Raw genomic sequence first — 7343 nt, 5'->3', positions numbered from 1 at the left:
TATAGACTTATCTTCCCACGCGTATTGTGCTGTATGTCTGTATGGGGAGGAGCAGCAAATGCACACATTGAGAATCTCAAAACTTCAAAAGAAAGACACCAGATGCATAGCTAAACTTACACAATGTGAATCCTGCAAAAAATAAAATAAAGAAAAATAAAAATATTGACTTTGCTTAGTTTGTACATATATGATACAATACTTCTTTTAATGGTAGGCTAAATTATACAGCATTTTCAAACAGAGATTTACGTGACCACAATACAAGAGTCAGAGAAAACTGCATACCTTCTGTAAAATATTGAAAATGGCAAATAGGGACTCTGAATATGCGGGAAACTTATTTTATAACAGACTGACACTTAGCATAAGGAGCATAAAGGAAGTGAGCACCTTCAAAAAAATTAAGGAACATCTTATATCTGGATGTCGGTAAAAGGTGAAAAAATACTTGCAGGCAAAGCCGTGTAATGTAAAGTTAGAAATGAAGTAAAACACTATCTTTTTCGCGTGGAAACAAATTTTCTGAAAGAAGGAAATGAAAAACGAAGCGTAGTGCTGAAAATGCAGACGAGAACATGCTGACTACGTGCAATGGTGCTTCTATGTTTTATATAAGTTTTCACTATGTGTATATGTGTAAATATTTTCTGCAGTACGGTCACCATACATGATCTAAAAAATTAGTTTTCATTTTGACTAAATGTATTAGTATTTTCAGCAGCACGGCGATATATATATCTTTGTAGACTTTCCTTAGGTATGGAGAAGATTGTTGCGTAAGTTAATGTAGCCTTTTAGTATATATCATCAATGCGTATTAATATTGATTATCGATAAATATTATTACAAAAGATTGTGTATATGTATCAATGACAAATACTCATGCAAATACCAAAACAATTTATTTCAGTCTGTATAGAAATGTAAACATGACATGTGCAATATCGTTGTAAAAATGTAAAATATGATCTGTGGACAAAAAATATACTAAACTAAACTACAAATTAATATAATTACGGTAGTCAACACTTTTCTTATCTTGTATTTTAATAAAATATGTGGTAGATAAATAACTGCATGCATTTTGAAACCTATAGACGTAGTAAAATATAAGTACCATCTAGGTTATTTCGATGCAAAGTAACTTATTTTAGAACGCCTTTTCAATGGGTTTTGGTAACACTGGCTGTGGTAGTATCCAGTGATGATAGTAGCGCGATGTCTAATTTGTCAGTGGGATTTGATAAGCAGTAGTGTTTATATTTACATTGTTTGTTGTGATAGGTTGTAGGTAGAATGTAAGTAATGCGTTTTGATATGAACAATGCTTATGATTACGGACATTAGTAGCAAGTACTGTTGTTGATATTATTCATTGGCGAATAATTATAAGGGCAACTGGTAAGATTTGTTGAGTTTAATATTTTTGTGGATTTATTGAGTGTAATATTTTTGCGGCTGGAGATACACTAGTAATTCACTTTACGGTGCCTTACGTTACTGTTTCGCCTGATACTAGCGTATGTTTATGTTTCTAAATTGAATTTGTTTAATTAAACTTTCCGAAGATTAGCCGTGTCGTTACCTATTGTTGATGCTGTTGCCTTTTGTCACATTGCACTTGTCACTTACTGAACGTCATCCAGAGTTTCATCCCCATTAGACACGCAATTCGCCGAAGTGGTGTCAACTCGAAAGACTTGCACCAGGCGAAAGGTCTACTCGACGGGAGGCCCTAGCCTCACGGCATTTACATTTACTCTTTTAATTAATCGAAGTAGGCCCTATTACAATATTCCAGTATATTCGTAATAGCTGCTTGTTATGTATGCAAAATGACCGCAATTATGTTTTAATAGTTTGCTGAAATTTTACTTTTTTTTTTTACATTATGTAAATTAATGTATGGGTACCCTTGAAAGGAGTCTGTAGCATGTGTGGATAAGCAGTATCATGAAGTAGCACTATGTGTGGTAATACTCAGCGACTATTAGACTTAGACATACCTGTATGTCTCTTAGTATAATATTTTTATCATCTTATTTACTGTTTTTACGTGAAGTGTTAGTTGCAGTATTTCAGTCATAGAACATAGAGAGAATGATAGCTCTATGAAACCCTATTATGCATCCTTAAAGAAGTGTGGTGCTGGCATTATACACCTTTTTTAGATTATATGTTCCATTAAGGATAAGGCATTTTTCTTATATTGATTAGTGGAAAGAAATATGTCGAGAGAAGTCTTTAAACCAAGAAACAAGAATATATTCACATTTGTTTATGTCTCAGCAGGATTCATAACTGCAATTGAAGATAGGCATTCCAACTGGGTGTTGCTGTCTGCTGTGAACATGGTGGTTTTCTTTTTATATGTATAATAAGACCCCGTTCAACAGCAGTTTTGAAGCAGGATTTATTGAAGACATATTACATGATGCAGTGTTACGTGGCTTTATGCTTAATAACAGACTTACTATTTTAGCAGTTGATTTGTTTTCACCACGTAACGCCTGCTGTTTACGCCCTTCTTCGTTGCTGAGTGATGTATCACTTTTCGTTTTGACGCTGCAACTCTTCCTTTCCTATATCTTTACTACTTTTTATCTGTATAAATGATGAACTATTGGTTTTACCGTTTAACAACTTTTTAATAACTGTGGAAGTATTACAGGCATCGAGGCCCACCTAATGTGTCACCTGCCTATACGTTTTACATGAACCTTTCAAGACTCTAACGATTTGTTTACAAAGAGAAAGCAGAATATCTCTTCCTTTTATGTTGTCCAACAACGACCTAGGAAGCTCGATGTCCTTGCTATTAACAATCAAATATCATAAAACTGCTATAGCCTATATGTGAATGCAGGCGTTCTCAGCATATTACATTGACAAAATTATTCTTAGGATAGCAGCTAGGCACTATTTCTCTTCGGAATGAGGTTCTGTCAAGTCACAAGTCAATGATACTTAGCTACTTTCCCAAAAAGAATTCATCAGTGCTATAGTCTGTTTGGCTGGGAAAGGGGGAAAAAGAAAAAGTAAGCAGGAAAACCAGTACTTTGAAGAAAAATCTGCTGTTGTCTTGATTATACTGAATAGTTGTTGTTCATCTACTGTTGTTTTCTTAATATTTGCATGGCTTTTTGTCTGTTGTCAAAGGATTACTATTATCTACATGTACTTTGTGCTGCATGCAATAATACTTGTCAACACTATGGTGGGTTCTTACATTTACTTCTGGAGGAGCCCAACACTTTGTTATAACTTGATCACAAGATGAAATACTTTGGAGCAGCCCATGTCCACAGCAATGTCATGTATTCATTACTGTCAGTGAACGCATAACTTGACACTGTAAAAGATAATTCTCTCTTCTCTCAAAGTAGAATTGACTGTAAATTTTGCTGTATAGCTCTGTCTAATACAGCTCTCGCAAGATAATGCTCTTGTCTTAAAGACAATTCCAGACTGGGCTGAATGGCGCACCATTCTGACATAAGTAAGCGTGCCGCAGCTGTGGCGTATGGAACTCTTGAGAGCATGTCTATGTAGACACCTCTCATTTGTCATTGCATCTGGCAGTGACTGTGCTTGCTTGTGGTTCCATCTTGAGGCACCACACTTACCTTGGCGCCTTGTTCTTTGGATGACACCACTTGTGGGAATGGGTACCTGTGTACAATGACAATTGTCACTTGTCATGCTGCATCAGGCTGTTTAAACCATGAATTGGGGAGACTGTAGCATAAATTACAAGGGGAGAGGACTGGTAAAGGAACTGTAAGCAAGGCAAAAAGTCGTCGTAAGCATTGCTGGGGGAAGACATATGAGATAAGTGTTGGAAGAGGGGTTTTTATCACCAAAACTTTTCGGTATTTCTTCTGAGGGGAGATGTAGTAGTAGTAGTAGTAGTAGTAGTAGTAGTAGTTAAATGGATAAAGATGTTTAAGTCTGCAGTATTGTCAGAACTGCAAATTAATATGGCGAATGTTGTAAAAGTGAGAACAAGTACTGAATGAAGATAAGTACAGGAAAACTAAAGTGATGGAGATCAGTGAAGATGAAGTTTCTGTTAAAAACAACAACATGGAAAGGATAGCTTGGCTACTCAGTGAGTTATAGATAGGCACACTGCAGAAAAAAAAAATACTAAAATATTTAAAATGTCGGACAATGTTCTTCTTTTGAAGTAGAAACACATGTTCATTCACATGACGACAACTCATAAACTCTGGGCACTGGGGCCCCAACTGTGGCTGCATCTGATGTGAGCAGCAATCTAGGTAGGGTGGGTAGTGAGGATAGGAAGACGTGGGGTGGGGAAAGTGGAAAGGATAGCATTAGAAGTGGGGGAAGGTGCAGCCCCCCCCTCCCCCACCCCCCATCCTTTGCAGCATTACTTCCTTTCTGTGCTGCACGATTATACTTTCACTATGCCGTTCTCCCTCTGCCTTTCCATCGGATGGTTTTCTTGGTGCCAACCATTCTTGGACCTGGTTTATGATTGGGCCTTTAGTTTCCTGTTCTAGCGTATTCTACAACTTTTCATCAAATAAACACATTGCCCTCTTTGTTGGATTTGACCTGCCACCAATTTTCAAAATCCTCCAGAACTGCAGATCCTTCAGGGAAGGGCATGAAATGTGATGCCTCTCCACCTTTGTGCCTTTCCATTTGTGCACTCTTCCCCTTCGTACAGTAATACATCAGAAACCCAGCACGGTAGCCATCCCGTTGTGGGGGTGATGGCCAACTTCTGCATGGTGTTTGCCCCCTGACCATGCAGGAATGGCACCAACAGACCACCCTGGGATGGCACTGTTCGTGCTTGAACTGAAAATTTCCCATGTGTGCCAAGGAGTAAGTGCTTGTTGTGACTGGTCATGACTGGGGCACGGGGACTCTGAGCAATGGATTACTGGCCAGGTTGCCACTGCTGAGGCTGGGTGGTTCCCATTGGGAGAGACCCCGTTTGGAGAGGGCGGCACAGTGGTGGATCAGCCACAAATGAAGCGGATGACGTTATTTCCCACTAGTAGCCATATGGGCCCAGCAGTCTCTATGAAAGAACAATCCTCTTTCAATGCAGGGAGATAGGGTGGGGGCCTAAGATGTTCCCTTCCCTGACTATGCCGTCAGAGGAATGTAGGGCTTTGTGACAAGCAGAGCAATACTCCGTGCAATACTTCATTTTTACAAGGACTGATGATGATTCTGTCATGGCCACCAAGCCTTTATTATTTCTTAGAAGACAATGTCTTTATGTTAGAGCGCTATCCCCATCTGTAGAGATTGTAGATGAGCGTTGCATGTTTCCTGTGCACCTCCTCCCATCTGTGTCAACTGTGGAAAGCACTATTCTCCTTGCTTACCAGGTTGCATTGGTTACCAAACAGAAAAGAAAATTCAACAATACAGGACTGTGGACAAACTGAGTTACCTAGAGGCCAAGAAGAAATATGAGTTGTTGCACGCAGCTTGTCACATGCTACAGCTATGGCAATTTCACCCCCTTTGCAAGGTGATGGAATGTATGATTCATGCCCAGCTAGTATGGTGGCTTGAGTCTTGCATTTTACTGACCACTGCATGGTGTGGATTTCGAGCATGCCATTCTGCAGTTGAAGATCTTGTCACCTTTTCAACCCATGTTGTGAATGGGAATACCAGCCTGTGGCCATGTTTTTCAATTTGGAGAAAGCCTACGACACCTTCTGGAGGACTGGTATCCTCTGTACTCTCTACACGTGGATCTTCTGTGGCCATGTGCCCCATTTCCTTCAGGAATTTTTAAAATGCTGAGTTTTCAAGGTGCGTGCGGGTGCTGCCTTGTCGGACACCTTTATCTAGGAAAACTGTGCCTTAGGGTTCCGTCCTGAGCATCGTCCTCTTTGCTGTCACCATTAACCCTGCCTGTCTCTCGTTGGCATCTCTGGCACACTTTTTGTTGACGATTTTGCCGTATATTGCAGTTCTCCATGGACTTTTCTCCTTGAGCGATGTCTCGATGGTCTTTACTCATGGAGCATCAAGAATGGCTTTTGCTTTCCCGCCGACGAAATCATTTGTATTTATTTCTAGCAGCACAGTTGGTTTCTTCCATTATCTTTATGTCTTGGGCCTGTTGCTCTTTCATTCATTGCAACTACGAAATTCCAGGGGCTCATTCTCACTAGGAAACTTTCTTGTTCCTCTCGTGTGTCATAACTGGCCACCCGCTGTACACAGTCCCTCAATGTGCTACTTGTCTTCAGCGGTATTTCCTGGAGAGTGGATCAGATCACCCTCTCCTCCATTTGAACCAGTTGCTTGTCCGCTAAACACTAGACTATGGGTGTTTTGTTTATGCATGTGCACATCCTCCCATGTTACGCCATCTCAATACAATCCACCATTGTGGCATCAGTTTCACTGGTGGCACCATTTATACTAACCTGGTTGAGAGTCTGTATGCAGAAGTTGCCGAACTACCGCTGTCATACTGCCTTGACATCCTCCTCTGATATATGCATGCCATTTGCCTTGTGATAGTACCTTTGTGTATACTGATGGCTCTTGGACTGTCAGTAGTGTCGTGTGTGCCTTTGTCATTGCCACTGATGTTTTTCGGTATCTGCTTTTGGAACATTGCTCAGTATTTCCAGCAGAGCTCTTCACCCTGTATTGGGCCATGCAGTACATCCAGCGACACAGGATCGTCATCTGCTCCGACTCTCTCAGTGCCCTTCAAAGTGTCTGTGTGCTATACACCGCCTATCCCTTAATGCAATGGGTCCAGGAAAGCTGTCACCTGCTAACTCTTGATGGAGCCACAGTGATGTTTGTCCGAGTTTCTGGTTATATCGATCTGACGGGAAATGAGGTTACTGATGCTGCCGCCATGGCTGCAGTCTGCTACCTCAGCCTGCCAGTTCTTCCACACCCACTGATGATATCTGTGTTGTTACCATCTGTCAGCTGGTGGTGTTACTTCGGCATCACCACTGGCCTCCCTTCATGGGAACAAGCTCTGGAAAATTAAACTCTCCCAGCAACTTGGATGATCTCCTCTCGAGCATCTTGCTGTGAGGAGATTATTTTAGCTAGGTGGCATATTGGGCACTATCTTTTTAGCCATCACCATTTTTTAAGTGGTGTTACCCCACCACTTTGTGTTCATTGCCCTCAACCTTTGAAAGTTTGCCGTTTCCTGATGGAATGTCCCTCTTTTAACTACTTATGTTCCAATTTATATTTGCCATCTGAATTACCAGCCGTTTTAGTGAATGTTGCAGAGCCTGTCGACTGCATTTTACTTTTTATCCATCATAGCTATTTGGCAAAGGCCATGTAATTTTTAG

The 7343-nt window shown here is 40.5% G+C and overlaps 1 protein-coding gene across 5 annotated transcripts in view; it reads left to right on the top strand.

The window, feature by feature from the left end:
- The first annotated feature begins 965 nt into the window (after nt 1-965).
- Nucleotides 966-7343, top strand: part of LOC126267103 (serine/arginine-rich splicing factor 4-like) — a 36753-nt gene continuing 30375 nt past the window's right edge. The window contains exon 1 of one of the 5 annotated variants that reach the window (XM_049971998.1): nt 966-1021. The gene's annotated coding sequence lies outside the window, so the exon portion shown is untranslated. Of the gene's footprint in view, nt 1022-1168; nt 1405-7343 lie in introns of those variants that run through there. The other 4 variants (XM_049971996.1, XM_049971999.1, XM_049971995.1 and 1 more) reach the window with 4 other exon arrangements.

The sequence above is a fragment of the Schistocerca gregaria genome, chromosome 4 (genome assembly GCF_023897955.1).
Source record: "Schistocerca gregaria isolate iqSchGreg1 chromosome 4, iqSchGreg1.2, whole genome shotgun sequence".
In the NCBI taxonomy this organism is placed as follows: Eukaryota; Metazoa; Arthropoda; class Insecta; order Orthoptera; family Acrididae; genus Schistocerca; species Schistocerca gregaria.
The sequence above is the reverse complement of the archived record's forward strand: the minus strand, read 5'-3'. Positions and strand labels throughout refer to the sequence as shown.